This window comes from Schistocerca americana, chromosome 3, assembly GCF_021461395.2.
Source record: "Schistocerca americana isolate TAMUIC-IGC-003095 chromosome 3, iqSchAmer2.1, whole genome shotgun sequence".
Taxonomy (NCBI): domain Eukaryota; kingdom Metazoa; phylum Arthropoda; class Insecta; order Orthoptera; family Acrididae; genus Schistocerca; species Schistocerca americana.
This window is the reverse complement of record NC_060121.1, coordinates 38432220-38451648: the sequence shown is the minus strand read 5'-3', so window position 1 is coordinate 38451648 and position 19429 is coordinate 38432220.

Below are 19429 nucleotides of genomic sequence, written 5' to 3'. Positions count from 1 at the left end.
GGGGACACCTTCAACGTGCTGACACGAGGAAAATTTCCAACCGATTTCTGATACACAAACAGCAGTTGACCGGCGTTGCCTGGTGAGACGTTGTTGTGATGCCTCGTGTAAAGAGGAGAATTGCGTACCATCACGTTTCCGACTTTAATAAAGGTCGGATTGTAGCGTATCGCCATTGCGGTTTATCGTATCGCGACATTGCTGTTCGCGTTGGTCGAGATCCAATAACTGTTAGCAGAATATGGAATCGGTGCGTTCAGGAGGGTAATACGGAACACCGTACTGGATCCCAACGGCCTCGTATCACTAGCAGTCGAGATGACAGGCATCTTATCCGCATGGCTGTAACGGATCGTGCAGCCACGTCTCGATCCCTGAGTCAACAGATGGGGACGGTTGCAAGACAACAACCATCTGCACGAACAGTTCTGCGACGTTTGGAGCAGCATGGACTATCAGCTCGGAGACCATGGTTGCGGGTACCCTTGACGCTGCATCACAGACAGCGATGGTGTACTCAACGACGAACCTGGGTGCACGAATGGCAAAACGTCATTTTTCGGATGAATTCAGGTTCTGTTTACGGCATCATGATGGTCGCATCCGTGTTTGGCGATATCGCGCTGAACGCACATTGCAAGCGCGTATTCGTCATCGCCATACTGGCGTATCACCCGGCGTGACGGTATGGGGTGCCATTGGTTACACGTCTCGGTTACCTCTTGTTCGCATTGACGGCACTTTGAACAGTGGACGTTACATTTCAGATGTGTTACGATCCGTGGATCTACCCTTCATTCGATCCCTGCGAAAACCTACATTTCAGCAGGATAATGCACGGCCGCATGTTGGAGGTCCTGTACGGGCCTTTCTGGATATAGAAAATGTTCGACTGCTGCCCTGGTCAGCACATTTTCCAGTACTCTCACCAACTGAAACGTCTGGTCAATGGTGGCCGAGCAACTGGCTCGTCACAATACGCCAGTCACTACTCTTGGTGAACTGTAGTATCGTGTTGAAGCTGCACTGGCAGCTGTACCTGTACACGCCATCCAAGATCTGTTTGACTCAATGCCCAGGCCTATCAAGGCCGTTATTACGGCCAGAGGTGGTTGTTCTGGGTACTGATTTCTCAGTATCTACGCATCCAAATTGCGTTAAAATGTAATCACATGTCAGTTCTAGTATAATATATTTGTCCAATGAATACCCGTTTATCATCTGCATTTCTTCTTGGTGTAGCAATTGTAATGGCCAGTGGTGTATGTTACTGCCACACTCCATAAAAAGCGGTCTTGGTCCTACAGGCACACACAAGAGTCGCCGATAGGGTTTCGCTTTCTTGTAAAAATGCTGTCTGCGATTTTTGAATTAAGCCCATTCAACCACACACGCCGGACAGAGTGGCCGAGCGGTTCTAGGCGCTTCAGTTTGGAACCGCGCGACCGCTACGGTCGCAGGTTCGAATCCTGCCTCGGGCATGGATGTGTGTGATGTCCTTAGGTTAGTTAGGTTTAAGTAGTTCTAAGTTCTAGGGGACTGATGACCTCAGCTCTCAAGTCCCATAGTGCTCAGAGCCATTTGAACCATTTTTTTCAACCTCACACTCACATACTTGCGTTGGATACTGTGGAGATGTCTTTTAATGATTACAACTGGCGAATCATATTCATGCCACTCTCATATCTCAAAACGAGTCAACTTTTGCGAACCTATCTGCTGCAGCAAAAACACCAGCGTGGTTTCCTAGACAGTCCCTCTGCGTCTTGTATCTGCTGCTCAGTCTCTGCCAGCCCTCTCTGCAGCTTCGTCCGTGTGATCGTCCCAATGGGAGTCGGAACTGCAAGGAAGTCAGAGAGCGCTATAACTAAGACTTTCTGCATCCCGTGGAGAAACAGGGTGAGCTAAGCTGATGTGATAGGACCACGTTTTGACCACTCGCTGGAAATGCGAACATGTTGTTCTAGCTCCACCAAACATGTATAATGTGTAAGGCCAGCGCCAAACGAAGCTTTCTCCTGCAACACGAGGTAGCAGAAAAAATAGTGCGAGTAGTTACAGTGGTGTTCCTTATCAGGAAAATTAGGAAGACTCCACATTATACAGGAACTGGAAGAAGGACGAGGGTTTTGCTACTGCAATGCGGTACATCTCCAAACTACTTACAGGTACTGCAGTCCAAAGGAGATGTGCGTCCCACAGGGTGCATTATTATGTCATCCAAACATTCTCTCCCTCCTCATTATTTTTACCATCCAACAGAAAAAAACTATGGACTATAAACACTCCACTAACATCATCCAGTAGAGAACTCGATAACATATTACCATGTCCCTGTCTGCTGATATATCGGAAACAGATACTGTCTGCGTACCGGCATTGGCCATATTAAATATTCGCTGTAGCAGGTGGCTCATAATCGAAGTCGCTTTCACAGACCAATGTAAAGTTTCGTCACCTATATTGTAGGAGGATCATCCACCGTGCAGTTGTTAGATACTTTATTTATTTATTTATTTTTTTTTTTTTTACTGTAACACTTCCAAGCAGTATATGACTACAGCTACATACACTGGCATCATTTTGTTTTCTCCACCGTGAGGTCTGTGTTAGGTGCAAGTGCATTGGCTTGCACAGAAAACATGGTGTAGATTATACTGGTGCTACTTCCACAATATACACAATGTGACTGAAACAAAAGACAGAGGTGGTGCTTCTTATTGAAAAAAAAATGTGGAAGACATTGCAACAGATAGAAACGGGAAGAGTGTTGTGGCATTGTAGGGTATTCCCACACAGCTGTCCGACGGTGACTGATGACCTCTACATCTAGAGTCATCTTTCACAGTGACGTGGTAGCAGACGTCTAGGTGTTCCATTTCGACGGATCCCTCACATTGCAGTCATGGACGTGATCGCTGTTTCTGTGCAGGCCATCCTCGGAGGGGTTTGCTCCCGCTAATATTATCTATCTCAAACAAATGATGTTAGTCAATCACTATGTGGTAATCATCAGTGTACCAGTGGACGGATGGGATAGAAAAGACACCATCGATGTACTGTAATAAGCACCACAATTGATAGCGTGATCAATTTTAGCAGTTTTACCAGTTTTCCCGTAATTTCAACACAGACCAATGATGTGGCAGCATGATTCCCAATTTCTGTATAATTGCTAAGCAACCCCACCACCACTTTGTGAGTATACTGGACAGCGTCCAGTATAGATCAACATATTTCTAGCACTTCGGTCATAGCACGCAATTTACGATTACGACTGCCAATTGCCCCTATACACATGGGAGTCACAGAGCATACTCGCATTATTAGGATGAAGATGGAGATTGAAAAATTCGCCCAGATTGTCTTTGACCAATCCTTCCTGCAACACTATCACTGATTCAATTTGCAACAGACTAGAAGTAGGAGGCGCTACATTCCACGTCTCGTGAAGGAACAGAGCGAGCCGAGTCCGTAACAGGTCTCCACAAAGGCTGCTCCGCACCAATATTACTCACGGCGCCACCCAAGTGCACAACATCTATCCAGATGCGCGCATTTCGAGGAAGTTATCACCCCTTATTGGTGTATAGCACATATGGGGGTTTGTGATGATATAACATACGGTTATGATGGAGCTCTAGACGGACGTAGTTTGGAGCATTTTACGTAAATCAACCGTGCTATCAATTCAGAAGTATTGATCTAGTGTCTAAAGTCAGAACGAAGAAGATATTGGTAGGAGAGAAATGATCGTGGACAAACACATGCATTCCTAAGGCTTCACGTTTATGGACTTGTATGCTACGAGTATAATGCCAGAGAAGTGCGGCTTCCTACCTATTAGTCGTGCGGAATGCACCATTGTTAATATTCCGAAGTAATAAATATATTCCCAGTGCATGACATACATTCTCCATGAAATTGTCTCTACGGCATACTTTGGCGACAAATTGTGAAGTGATAAAAGTACTACCTTGCACACCAAAGAAAACATCGATTCTTTGCTATACAAACAAAAAAATAAAATGTGTGTGAAATCTTATGGGACTTAACTGCTAAGGTCATCAGTCCCTAACCTTACACACTACTTAGCCTAAATTATCCTAAGGACAAACTAACACACCCATGCCCGAGGGAGGACTCGAACCTCCGCCGGGACCAGCCGCACAGTCCATGACTGCAGCGCCTGAGACTTAGCAATACAAACACTACGTATGTTTCCAGAGGTGTATGACGCCTGGTGATTACGAAGGACGATTACGGTTTGGAAATTATGATACGCTGATAACAGCCCTATAAAATGATCGTCGACAGCCAAAAATGCATACGAAGAAACAGTGACTTCTCACGACGGAATAAACACCACGATCGGTAGCCAGAGGATATGTAACAGTCTTACCGCAATTTACCACCGCTCCTGCTAACCTTCCTCTTTCTCACAGAAGTCGAAGTCCGATGCTAGGCTGTGTTGCTCATGTGTAGGATAATACTGCCGTTTCCCCTTGACGTCACGTCTCTAGTATGCCTCCTCTCGACAGTTAAGGTATGTATATATGGCATCAGTCTACTCGCCTCCTTCGGAACACGCCATTTTTTTATTTTTCTCAGTACTCTTTTCATGGTACTTGTCCCTAAATTTATGTTTTCTTAGTCAATTTTCGTAATTTTACTAGGTTTTCGCGATTTTACATATTTCACCGTATTTCCATCTATTTTTACGTATCTCACATCAATTTTTCGTGATTACACACGGTTTTCCTCCAATTTTACCGATTTTGTGTCATCTTCCATATTTTTTCCACAGTATTCCATGTGTTTATGGTCATATTGATGACATACCTACGTGCTGTTTGATTTTCTACTAGAATATTTGCTCAACTTATACACCAACCTATTAAAAATTCTAATACAAAAATTTCTAATTCTAATGCTGGAAGGTTTCTTGGGGAATGGCAGCCCATTCTTCACGGAGTGCTGCACTGAGGAGAGGTATTGATGTCGGTCGGTGAGGCCCGGCACGAAGTCGGCGTACCAAATCATCCCAAAGGCGTTGTACAGGTTCAAGTCAGGACTCTGTGCAGGCCAGTCCATTACAAGGACCCAGACATGTCGGCCCATGAATGGTGATTAGCGTCCTCACTTTACTTGGTAAAACATCTGCAAACGTACAGGGAGATCAGTACCCGTATAAACCAGCTTAAGGTGAGCAGTTCCTGGGGAGTTTTACTTTAAGGGTGGGAGATTGATGTGTCTGCACTGAGTCCGACCTATCAGTTTATACTGAGGGACGTAGGCTCTGTGGAGCGCGAAACCTATGAAACGGCACGTCACAGGCCCAGGGAGGGCAGTCGGCTGTCGCTAGGGATGCCGCGAGGACTCGCAGGGCAGCTGTTCTGTACAGCGGCGTGGACAAGTTGTGAGATATGGCCGTGAAGTGGGCTCTGCCTTGTCTTCCAGCAGGACGTCACTGTACGTACGGACAAGCGATAACTGGGTCAGCTGCACTTGAGACTTGGGTGACACGCTAACTTTGTTACACATATTCAGAGTGTTGATTGCAGCAGTTTTAATTTTTTGTCAGTAATTTCAAATAGTAACTGTGTTGTGTGCTGACGGGTCAGGAACCTTTTGCTTAACTGTGAAGTATCTGAGCTCAGCAGGAGAGGTGTTATTTCGATATTGTGGCCTGACCATTCTTTGTCTGCCCCAAGGGAAAAAGGCGCACTCAAAACAAGCCTGTACTGGTTGTAAAAAAATGAAAACCATTTCTATTTGTAAACGGGATATGTTGATTTCTTTATCTTTCCCAAAAAATTTTAATATGAGTGTTGGGTAAGGTTGAATGCTATGTTTGTGGCCTAAAAGTGTCTAGCTGTAATTCTGTAGTAATTGGTGAGTTTTATTTTGTCATGATCTGTGAACTGTAATTAGCAATTTTGAGAACCTCCTGCTAAGTTCTAGTTAACGATGTTACAACCAGTGTTGGTGGAGCTGTCTTTGTTCAGGAGTAACTTGTTTTGAACATCGTCTTATGATGAGAGTTGTTCTCTCGAAATTTAGCCCAGTGCCAGATTTTATTGAAATCTTTTTTAATTGTTAAAGTGAATGCCTGTTTTTGTGTATTTGCTTAAAGCTAATTCAAAGTGAATGTTTCTTAATTATCGGTATGATGAATACCATTAAATGATCGAAGTTATTGTAAAATTCCAGTATAAATTAGGTGTCTTTGTGTTTGTAGCGAGTGAGTACCAATGAACAAAAAAAAAACATGTCATGAAGGGATTTTATTTTTGAAAATCTTGGTCCAGCGCCTCTCCTCATTGGAAATATGTTTCCTGACATTTATGAATCGAGTAGGCATATCAGCTTTGTCCTGTTGGAAAATTTTGGTGTGTGTGTGTGTGTGTGTGTGTGTGTGTGTGTGTGTGTAACTGATCTAGTGCAAAACGCCTCCAACAGAGCACGTCCCAACCCCCCAGCCCTCACCCCATTCCTCCCCGCTCCTCCTAAGAAAATATTGGCGAGAAGAATACTCAGTCTCGCAGTCTGTGCTTGAGAGGAAGGATCTCACCACATGAAATTCAAATCAATTTCAATAACATATCGTTGCATATTCCCTATTTAATCAGTTTGCGGGAGACAGGGCTCCCCCACTCGGGTATACCTCATGTCCGCACCCCATACCCCCACTTGCCATGATGTAATAACTGTAAGTACTGAGGAATGAATTGAAGTGCGGTATACTAGCCGCCATTATGAGTCATCCGCACGTGTGTCTGTCGTCTTGGCGCCGCCACGGAGGTCAAAATCCGCCCAGTGCCCTAATTTACAGATCACGATACTAAATACTACTGACCAGGGCCTAGATGTCTGCCCCATTGACCTTGTGGTCCCATTTGCGTTATCCTACCAAATTATTTGCTAACGACTTATACGAGTCAAATGGATCGCTTGAAACACATCCTTGTTCATATTTTTTTATTTATTTTCGTTACAGCCATCTATTGGCTACGTTTACACAACTTGCCCCACTTTCTAAAGTTCTCCTCCTTCCTCTTTCGCCAGTACTCCTTCATCCGTTGGCTCCCTCGTGCACGTTCTTTTGCCGAGAGTACTCTGTTCTTGCTCGTTTTCTCCTCGAAGAATCCCTTCACTTCCGCAAACGTTTTCCTAAAGATCTGCCCGTTCACAATTTCTTCTACCATGATCCCGCATTTTCCTAGATCACAGGGCACTTCTTTCACCCATGGAACTTATGTCTTCCAGTTCTCCTGAAAGAGAAGAATCTTGTTGGCCAGCCTCTCTGATTCTATTCTTTTAATATGTCCATAGAAAGACAGTCTTCTTTTCTTCATTATGATAATGATATTTTCAAATAGTTGATAAAGTTCTTCATTTGATATTAGGCGGAAAGTAATTTCATTTCATATTTTTCTGGGTCCAAGAATCTTTCTTAGGAATTTCCTTTCTTTCTTTTGAATGTCCCTTCCTGGCTATTGTCTCAGATGCATATAAACTTTCAGGTTTGACGACTGTGCTGCAGTGTCGGAATATGGCCAGGTATGAGAGTGATTTAGATTTGTATGTGTTCTGACACAATTTGAATGCTGTTTCCATTTTTCTTGCCCATTCTTCAATTGCTGCCTTTTCACTGTTGTATGGAGTCAAAATCTCTCCTAGGTACTTGAACCTCTGAACTCTTTTGATGTCGCCATACTTGGTCCTCACTGTCCAGACTGGATCAGTGGGAATTATGTTCATATATTGTGTCTTCTCAATAGTCCTCCCTTCGCTACTGTTTCCTTATGGACTTCAATCTGTTTAGTTGCAATTTACAGATTCTCTGCAAAATACACTATTGAGCCGTGGTGAGATGGCGCCAGTGTTATTCTGTTCATGTATCGTTGAGATCGATTGTGGTTGAGCTAAGCTATCTTTGCTTTTCGCGTATCTTATGTTCCGGGTTGGCGGGAGAAGCGAGTTGGATGTTAGCCTTCGGCGGATAACCCTTTTGAGAACTCGCGACATTCGTTGGGAGACGAGTGTCAACGGCTGCCGAACGAGCGTGATGACCGTTTTACGTTGTGGTGTGATGTTGGTCGGGCGTTTTGGCGACATCGGCAGCTTGGGGATACAAGATCTGTGACTTCGCTGGGAACAAAATTTGAAGTGAAGCGGTGAAGCTATGGAACCCGTTCCTTCGTATTGTGTACGTGATATGAGTAAGTGGTCATAATTGTGTTTCGTTGGCCGACGCACTCAGAGGCATTTAAATTTTATTATTATGATGAGACTTTCATAGTCGAACTTTACGATGGTGTGGAAGAGTTCAGTTGGCCTAGTTAAATGGTGGCCGTTATCTGAAAGCTTTCTCAGAATTTTTATTAGTGCTCTGTGTTTCTCGTAATCAAATGATTTTATGTCGGCGTTTTCAAAGCCCGCACTCTATTAATAGGGATGTCCATGTGTAAAATTCTGAAGGTTAAAGTTGCGAATTTGTCAGTGGTGTAACGTGTTCCTTTACACGCTTACCCATATATCGAGTGAAAGATTCTGCCGAGTGTTTGTATGTTTCAGAGTTATTGGAATGTCTCTGTGATTCGCGCAAAAACCTTTGATTGTGCCAGCGCCTTGGCGGGGAGTGAAACGTCGTCCGAGGTCTAGGCCTGGCAGTGTATGTGAACATCGCCACTACCGGCAGTTGTTCACATACCGCCTTCCAAAGCTTATTATTTATCTTCCTTTCGCCAAGGCGGTTTAAGCTGGTGGATATATAAATATATATTGTATGTAAACTGTTCTTATACGAACCTGCACCCTTAAATATTAGCGACTGACAACTGGCTAAACTTTAAATTGCATAGCATCTGCTGAGTTCCTTGCACAGCTGTTTCTTGTAGTCTTTTATTAACACGTCTGAGCACTGCAACACTCATTTTTAAAGATCAGTGTTCCTGCTGTAGTTTTTTTATGTAAGTGGTTCTGTCATGTTACGTAACTGGATCTCAGCTTGGCACTAGTGTTGAAGAGTCATTAAGTCACCCTTTACTGGTAACTGTTTTCATTGTATGTATTTTGAGGGAAATCCTATGTGGGAATTTGAATTCCTGGAGTTTGTCAGGAATTCTGTTTTCTTAATAAGGAAAAATAAAGCGAGGGGTATTAGCGCCCGGCAGCATTAAGTTCGTAATTGACCTTTTAACAAGGGCTACTTTAACGGATTGAAATAGTAAGATTATAAGCGTTTATAACGAGCTCTGCAGATGACGAAGAAGCTGAAGAAATGTATGACGAGATAAAAGAAATTATTCAGATCGTGAAGGGAGACGAAAATTAAAGTCACGGGTGACTGGAATTCGATAGTAGGAAAAGGAAGAGAAGGAAACCTAGAAGGTGAACGTAAATTGGGGGTAAGAAATGAAAGAGGAACCTGCCTGGTCGAATTTTGCACAGAGCGTGACTTAATCATAGCTAACACTTGGTTCAAGAATTATAAAAGAAGGTTGTATACATGGAAGAAGCCTGGAGATAATGACAGATTTCAGATAGATTATATAATGGTAAGACAGAGATTTAGGAACCAGGTTTTAAACTGTAAGACATTTCCGGGCGCAGATGTGGACTCAGACCACAATCTATTGGTTATGAACTGTAGATTAAAACTTAAGAAACTGCAAAAAGGTGAGAATTTAACGAGATGGGACCTGCATAAACTGACTAAACCTGAGGTTCTACAGAGTTCCAGGAAGAGCATAAGGGAACAATTGGCAAGAATGGGGGAAAGAAATACAGGAGAGAAAGAATGGGTAGCTTTGAGGGATGAAGTAGTGAAGTCAGCAGAGGATAAAGCAGGTAAAAATACGAGGGCTAGTAGAAATCGTTGGGTGACAGAAGAAATATTGAATTTAATTGATGAAAGGAGAAAATATAAAAATGCAGTAAATGAAGCAGGCAAAAAGGAATACAAACGTCTCAAAAATGAGATCGACAGGAAGTGCAAAATGGCTAAGCAGGCATGGCTAGAGGACAAATGTAAGGATGTAGAGGCATATCTCACTAGGGGTAAGATAGATACTCCCTACAGTAAAATTAAAGAGACCTTTGGAGAAAAGAGAGCCACTTGTATGAATATCAAGAGCTCAGATGGAAACCCAGTTCTAAGCAAAGAAGGGAAAGCAGAAAGGTGGAAGGAGTATATAGAGGGTCTATACAAGGGCGAGGTACTTGAGGGCAATATTAAGGAAATGGAAGAGGATGTAGATGAAGATGAAATGGGAGATATGATACTGCGTGAAGAGTTTGACAGAGCACTGAAAGATCTGAGTCGAAACAAGGCCCTGGGAGTAGACGACATTCCATTAGAACTACTGACAGCCTTGGGAGAGCCAGTCCTGACAAAACTCTGCCATGTGGTGAGCAAGATGTATGAGACAGGTAAAATACCCTCAGACTTCAAGAAGAATATAATAATTCCAATCCCAAAGAAAACAGGTGTCAACACATATGAAAATTACTGAGCTATCAGTTTAATAAGTCACGGCTGCAAAATACTAACGCGAATTCTTTACAGACGAATGGAAAAACTGGTAGAAGCTGACCTCGGGGAAGATCAGTTTCGATTCAGTAGAAATATCGGAACACGTGAGGCAATACTGACCCTACAACATATCTTAGAAACTCGATTAAGAAAAGGCAAATCTACGTTTCTAGCATTTGTGGACTTGGAGAAACCTTTTGACAATGTTGACTGGAATACTCTCTTTCAAATTCTGAATGTGGCAGGGGTAAAATACAGGGAGCGAAAGGCTATTTACAATTTGTACAGAAACCAGATGGCAGTTATAAGAGTCGAGGGGCATGAAAGGGAAGCAGTCGTTGGGATGGGAGTGAGACAGGGTTGTAGCCTCTCCCCGATGTTATTCAATCTGTATATTGAGCAAGCAGTAAAGGAAACAAAAGAAAAATTCGGAGTAGGTATTAAAATCCATGGAGAAGAAATGAAAACTTGGAGGTTGGCCGATGACATTGTAATTCTGTCAGAGACAGCAAAGGACTTGGAATAGCAGTTGAACGGAATTGACAGTGCCTTGAAAGGAGGATATAAGATGAACATCAACAAAAGTATAACGAGGATAATGGAATGTAATCGAATTACGTCGGGTGATGCTGAAGGAATTAGATTAGGAAATAGGACACTTAAAGTAGTAAAGGAGTTTTGCTGTTTGGGGAGCAAAATAACTGATGATGGTCGAAGTAGAGAGGATATAAAATGTAGACTGGCAATGGCAAGGAAATCGTTTCTGAAGAAGTGAAATTTGTTAACATCGAGTATAGATTTAAGTGTCAAGAAGTCGCTTCTGAAAGTATTTGTATGGAGTGTAGCCATGTGTGGAAGTGAAACATGGACGGTAAATACTTTGGACAAGGAGAGAATAGAACCTTTCGAAATGTGGTGCTACAGGAGAATGCTGAAGATTAGTTGGGTGGATCACATAAATAATGAGGAGGTATTGAATAGAATTGGGGAGAAGAGTAGTTTGTGGCACAACTTGACTAGAAAGAGGGATCGGTTGGTAGGACATGTTCTGAGACATCGAGGGATCACCAATTTAGTATTGGAGGGCAGTGTGGATGGTAAAAATCGTAGAGAGAGACCAAGAGATAAATACACTAAGCAGATTCAGAAGGATGTAGGTTGCAGTAAGTACTGTGAGATGAAGGAGCTTGCACAGGATAGAGTGGCATGGAGAGCTGGATCAAACGAGTCTCAGGACTGAAGACCACAACACCGACAACAAGCGTATTTTAGTGAAGAATGTTTTAAGTGTGGCCATCATGATGTAATAACTGGTTTTAAGGAGTTTGATGAAGTGTCTATCTGAAGTAATTGATAATTGCTATACTTAAGCTTTATGTAAATGCCTGGCACATAAAGTTTTTTACAACTTTCTCTTAAGGGACTGGTTATTTGAGTACGGAGTACGTTGGGTTTCTAACTGTATTTGCAAAGCCGTATCTACTGGCTCGTCCACAGTTTGTAATTGTCAAAGTCCTTAAAAGGCGTAATGTCAATAAACTGTATTAATTATAAATTGTGACTACCAACCATGATTCCATCCGGCTTCCTCTTTTATGGTATCTAAGATATGGTGGGTAAAAGTAGTACGAATAAGGGAACCCACGTACCAACTATATCATCTGCAAACGCGAGGCATTCAAACGTAAGCACAGATTGTTTGCGGCCCAGCCTGATTCCATTTGGAAAGTTGAACTGATTCATTTCTTTTCGCCATTCCCTGATAACTTTTTCTAAAACACAGTTGAACAAGATCGGAGAGAGACTGTCTCCTTGTCTCAAACCTGTTTTCATTTCAAAGGCCTCTGACAGTTCGCCTAAAAATTTAATTTGTGATCGGGTGTTTGTTAGTGTTTGCTGAATAAGCCTCGTTTTCTTATCATCTGTTCCAAATTCTTTCAGCACCTCTACTAATGTGTCTCTATCTACGGAATCGTACGCCTTTTTAAAGTCCACAAATGGCACAATGACTTTCTAATCAGCTGTTAGTGTCTTTATTTTGATTAAAGATTTGATGGTAAAGATCTGCGCTGCACACGATCTTCCTGTCCTAAAGCCAGCTTGATATTCACCTAGTTCTTGATCAGTGTGTTGTTCTATTTTATGTCTGAGAGCAATGTCAAGGATCTTGTATGCTACTGGTAGAAGTGATATTCCTCTGTAATTATTGACATTGGATTTGTCTCCTTTCTTGGGTAATGGGTGGGTGACAGCATCTCTCCATTCTTCTGGGATATCTCCCGTGAGCCAGAATTTTTGAAAGAGTCTTTCAAGTCATTCCAGGAAACTGTCTCCTGCGTACTTCAAAAGTTCTGCAACAATTGAATCTTTGCCAGACACTTTGTTGTTTTTCAAGCTCCTGATGATCTCTCGTATTTCCTTTTTATCTGGTGGGGTGGAATCAGGATGTTTGTTTCGTGGTTTCTGGAAGGTTAATTATTCTGGTAGTAGGTCACAGTTGAGCAACTCTTTGAAGTGCCCAGCCAAGTGTTCACAATTCTGTTTGTTGTTCATAATCAATTTGCCCTAATAATTTTTGAAACAGATGGTGGGAGATGAGTAACCTCTAAGTTTTGATTTAAATGTCTGATAGAAGATTCTGGCGCTGTACTTCCGAAAATTCTCTTCTAGTTCCTTTAATAGATCTCTTTCAAACCTTCGTTTGCGTTCCTAAATACTTTTGCTGTCGTCCTTCTTTGGGTTTTAAATTCTTCGAAATTCTGTTTGGTAGAGTTCCACTTGTTCCAAGCTTCAGAACGTTTCCGTAAGGTACCTTCACATTCATCATCCCACCATGGATGTTTCCTTTTCGTAGCAAGGAAAATGTTTGTTTCGCTGCTTCCTGAATCTTCTGAGCAATTTTGTCCCACTCGTTGGAGTTAAACGTGTCAAGTTCATGCTGATACTTCACAACTATTTCTTCACTGATATCCAGTTCTTCGTAATAAAACTTTTCATCGTCTGAGAATCACATGCAAAGATTATGCAAGTGAAGTAATTAAATTGTCGTCACAAGAAGCTTGTAACACTAAACGTATCCAAGGTCTTGTATGCACCACGTTTGAGAACACAGGCAGCCGTTCCCACTAGACACATCTGACGAAATAAACCCTCCGATTGCACACATTGGCGTTCATTCCAGAACAGAGAACCACACTGTGAACACTGTTTGTTAGTCTGAAACACATTAACAGTCTTTCACTGGGTGAAACAAGCAGTTGCATATTGCAGTTCCAAATCCGCTTTAGCTAACGACGTTTTATTTATATCTACAAGGTGGAAGGAGTATGCAGAGGGTCTATACAAAGGCAATGTACTTGAGGACAATATTATGGAAATGGAAGAGGATGTAGATGAAGATGAAATGGGAGATATGATACTGCGTGAAGAGGTTGACAGAGCACTGAAAGATCTGAGTCAAAACAAGGCCCCGAGAGTAGACAACATTCCATTAGAACTACTGACAGCCTTGGGAGAGCCAGTCCTGACAAAACTCTACCATCTGGTGAGCAAGATGTATGAGACAGGCGAAATACCCTCAGAATCCAAGAAGAGTATAATAATTCCAATCCCAAAGAAAGCAGATGTTGACAGATGTGAAAATAACCGAACTATCTGTTTAATAAGTCACGGCTCCAAAATACCAACACGAATTCCTTACAGACGAATGGAAACACTGGTGGAAGCCGACCTTGGGAAAGATAAGTTTGGATTCCGTAGAAAAAGTTGGAACAAGTGAGGCAATACTGACCCTACGACTTATCTTAGAAGATAGATTAAGGAAAGTCAAACCTACGTTTCAAGCTTTTGACAATTTTGACTAGAATACTCTCTTTCAAATTCTGAAGGTGGCAAGGGTAAAATACGGGAAGCGAAAGGCTGCTTACAATTTGTACAGAAACCAGATCGCAGTTATAAGAGTCGAGGGGGCATGAAAGGGAAGCAGTGGTTGGGAAGGGAGTGAGACAGGGTTGTAGCCTCTCCCCGATGCTATTCAATCTGTATATTGAGCAAGCAGTAAAGGAAACAAAAGAAAAATTCGTAGTAGGAATTAAAATCCATGGAGAAGAAATAAAAACTAAATGAGTTTTGCTATTTGGGGAACAAAATAACCAACGGTAGAATTAGAGAGGATATAAAATGTAGACTGGCAATGGCAAGGAAAGTGTTAACATCGAGTACAGATTTAAGTGTCAGGACGTCGTTTCTGAAAGTATTTGTATGGAGTGTAGCCATGTATGGAAGTGAAACGTGGACGATAAATAGTGTAGACAAGAAGAGAACAGAAACTTTCGGAATGTGGTGCTACAGAAGAATGCTGAAGATTAGATGGGTAGATCACATGACTAATGAGGATATATTGAATAGAATTGGGGATAAGAGAAATTTGTGGCACAACTTGACTAGAAGAAGGGATCGGTTGGTAGGACATGTTCTGAGGCATCAAGGGATCACCAATTTAGTATTGGAGGGCAGCGTGGAGAGTAAAAATCGTAGAGGGAGACCAAGAGATGAATACACTAAGCAGATTCAGAAGGATGTAGGTTGCAGTAGGTACTGGGAGATGAAGAAGCTTGCACAGGATAGAGTAGCATGGAGAGCTGCATCAAACCAGTCTCTGGACTGAAGACCTCAACAACAACAACAAGGCGGTTGCTGATAACTTTGTGGCCAAAAATGGTTCAAATGGCTCTGAGCACTATGCGACTTAATATCTGAGGTCATCAGTCTCCTAGAACTTAGAACTACTTAAACCTAGCTAACCTAAGGACAGCACACACATCCATGCCCGAGGCAGGATTCGAACCTGCGACTGTAGCAGTCTCGCGGTTCAGGACTGAAGCGCCTAGTACCGCTCGGTCACCGCGACCGGCCTTGGTGGTCAAACCAGGCTTTGCGATCCTAAATGCATATATTTATTACTCTACATTTGGTGGTCATTCAGATTAAACAATATATTGCAGCCGTCTTATCGCTGTCGACGAGAAATTACTGTTTCCCTGGTCCTCAATGCTTTATGTCGTATTCCTCTTGCTGCCTCATACTCGTTCCCGTGTACAAGACTTTTCCTGCACCCGGTTTCATATGGGGACCCACATACGATACTCTGAACCTACCACCGGTGAACTCATGTTCAGAACCCGTTCTGGAGTGAGTCGATTCACCTCTGAACTCTCTCCCAGTCGTAAAGCATGGTGCATCCTCTTCCAAACCATTTCTCAGTCATAACACGTGAGGATCCACTTTTTACACTACTGTAGCCGTAACATTTGTTGGAGCCATCTTTGAATCCTATCCTGATCATAAGACGTGGCGGAGCTGCCCTCAACCGTCCCCCTGATGTAACACATGGTGGATGCACCTATGAGCTCTATCCTGATCCTATGTTGAACCAACCCTGTGCCAGGGGTGCCCTCTCCCCACATCAAACCGATACAGGCACACACAGTTATAGAAAAAACAGCGCTATATGCTGACAACTGCAATTCTGGAAAACGGGGCGAGAGGTGATGTCTTTATCACATGAGCAGAAGTGACATAAATACAGTAAAATTAGGAAAATTAATGGAAAATTCTTATGAACTGGGGGAACGTACGCCAAATGGTCGCATTCAGGCGTTCACAGTACCGTTCTTTCAGATGTGGGAGAAGCAAGAACTCATAAGGGATCCTGGGCGATACTGTCACAAATAAGTTTTCACAACTTTAGACAAGGAAAAACTCCTCTCAACTCAAATACTTTTTGCAGAAAGGGTAGCAATTAGACAAAATGGTCTGAAAGTTTTTGGAAGCATTTGGCCCAATTCATTCTCAATCATTTCCTAATTGACAGAGTGAAATGTTTCGCTATGCACGAAAAGAAAATACACCCTCCAATTCTATACGCAACTGCTGCCGACAGAAGAATGCACCTTATGTTTGTAATAATGACTCCACACCGTCTGCAGGGACTGACCATAATTGACCACCTGAGTAGTATCGCCTAGCTTGAGGAAGAGCAGTTTATCACAATGTGAAGACCTTGTTTCCAGTATTATCCTATACCACGAAATACACGTATTTCTATTTTGACATCAGTGGATTGCCAATGAATTCATCTGTCATTTCAACTCTATTCATGGAAGCTTCAGCTTGCGAACTAGTCGAGCGTTTCGTGGGACGAGCGTTTCGTGGAATTTAAAAAGACTATCAATTACTTTGGTCCCTTACGATCTTCATGTAAGCTATGTACCCTGAGACAGCATTGTTGTGAAACTGTGCGCCATTGCGTTTTTTTCTGAAGAAAGGTGAAAAGCAGTTCAGTCTTTGAAAATTTGCTTTGAAAAACAGAAAGAATACAGAGAAAGTAAAAATTCAGGACGCCACTTTTGAAAAAGCACAGGTTTCTCTTGTAGTTGGTGCACTAGAGTCCGGACGGTCAATTATTTCTTTTAATCCCTCCAATTAGCACAGGGCGGTTTTCGTAATTGGCAGATATTATCCTGAAATGAGAGATCCATCTCATTTCACTTCAAAAGGATTCCGTTTATCAGTAATACTGTTGAGAACTGGTGTGCGTTTGGCAGACCGGTGGAAGAAAGCAGGAAATACCCTGAAGCGTGAAAAAATCCTTACTGCTTTTACACAATACCAGCTCTGCTGCAAAACTTAAACAACGTGCAAAACAGTGAGTAAACAGAACCTGGAGCACAGTTTCAGGGACCTCAGCTTGCAGGCCTTTTAATTCTCCGGCCAGAACGGAAGCACCATCACAGGTCGGGACCACCGCATTGTTCTTCGTATCATAATTCCGAAACACGCCACTCAGCGCTGTGAATAAAGCAGCAGCAGCAGCCGCTGTTCTAGTTTCACTAACATCATGAAAATCAAGAAAATGTTGTTGAATGTTGCCGTTGGAGTTCAGTAGTCACGATTAGTGTGCAACGTTCTTGCTTCATCTACAATGGAGGCACAAAATGAGGTTCTATTCAAACTTCAATGTACATATTTACAATCTCCCCATTTACACATCCCATCACTTCGTTCTGTGTAGTTTTTGAAAATCCCTGGAAATAGCTCATTTTCTTCCTGTAAGCTTTCAGATTTTTGTTTCTGGGATTCAGCGAATCTTCTGTCTCATCATGACCTCTGAAACCTAGCTCCTGCTTACACAAAAGACTTGCGAAGACAATTAGAATTTTCTTCCTGTCTCTGTTACCTTACACTTCATTGTCGTCCCTGATTTACATCAGTTTGCAATGTTCTCTGAAATACTAAATACTAAAACCGGCTTTCGGTTTTTCAGGCGATCTTCAGGTGACAACTTGTGGCCTGAGAAGCCGAAAGCCGGTTCATGACCAAATAAATATAATTTTGCAGTGCTTTTCTTTTTAATATAATTATCATATTCTGTCGAGCACCGACGGAAAATTCAGTTACTTTTGCTTAGAAGATCATTAGAAGAAGCATTCCACGCTAAGCCTCTAGAGCGATTGTCCGAGTCATTGAAACACTCAGCGGACCGTACAGTTTTTCTCGTGCTTTGGTCAGCCTTTTGTACGGCTAGCATATAACCATTTGTGATGACCATACCGTGAACTTCGCAATACATATGTTTTGATCTTATCTTTCTGAAGAAGGTGTAACGCCAGCGTTGGACATACTTTCTTCAGAATTTCGTGTCGTTCAGTTTAACATCCCCTTGAACTGCAAGGCAGTGATGACGCCCTCATTCGAAAGAGTTGCAATAGTACTTGTACAACATTGGACTTGACTGCACACGGGACAACTACAGCACACGAGAAACCTAGAGAGGTGGCACCACGGCTACGGGCCTCCTGCACGGCCACGGTGGCCTGCATCCCCTCCTCTGCCCATATAGTGCTGTGACGGTTACCATGGCAACCGAGGGTTTAGAGGCTCGCCATACGCTTTGCGCGACCGTCTACCTTAGGTTGGGGTTAAGCTTCCGCACTCGGGTTTGTTTGCTAGCACTGCTGGTCTAGAAGAAATAACATAGGCTAACGTCTTTGGCGCTTACTGCTGCCACTTCTACAACAGAAAAGTGAGAAGGTCCCCAGCTTCCTTTACGCTCTCCGGTCAGCCAAGCACCGTGCGCTGCTGCTGCCTGGCAGTTGTGCATCTGATCGACTGACTCCCAGCACCCCGCAGTTGTTACCGCTCTGTGAGGCCGGCGTATTCGCTAAAATTATTGCCGTGCCTCTTGCAGGTCCAATTCAATGGGAGAAACGCACTTGTGGCAGTACCCTTACATTTTACATACTCTTAATTTAAGTTGAAGGACAACATTTTCGTCAGCGTGAGGATACAGGCGCTGACATTATTGTCAAAAAGTTCCAGAATATCACGGAAGTAACACAATAGAATGAAATGTAATCAGTTTCTGCCGCCTCCACAGCCAAATGGTTAGTGTTGCTGCCTTCGGTGCGACAGAATCTGGTTCGATACCCTTTACGTCCAGAGGTTTTTTTCTGAGGTAAGGAGGTCTAGCACGGGGGCCACTCAGCTTTCGAGAGCTCAAATGAGGAACTGCTCGAATAAATAAGCAGCATCAGCATTCTTCTAACAGCACTAACAACAATAACTCTCATAATAATGAATTTAATGCCAGTAGCTCTCGTGATAACGAATGCAAGAAAGCTACACGGGTAGAGGTGCATAAACAAGCGGTGAACAACATGAAGGACGATCGAGTATGTAATGATAAGGGGGAAGTAACTAATTATATAAAGTGTGAACTGAAAAACACACAGGGTGAACAAGTACATAATCATAATAAAGAACCACCAGGCCACAGTGCGTCTGACTTGAACTTAAAGCTCAGTAGGCTCGAGCAAAGGGATACCTGCA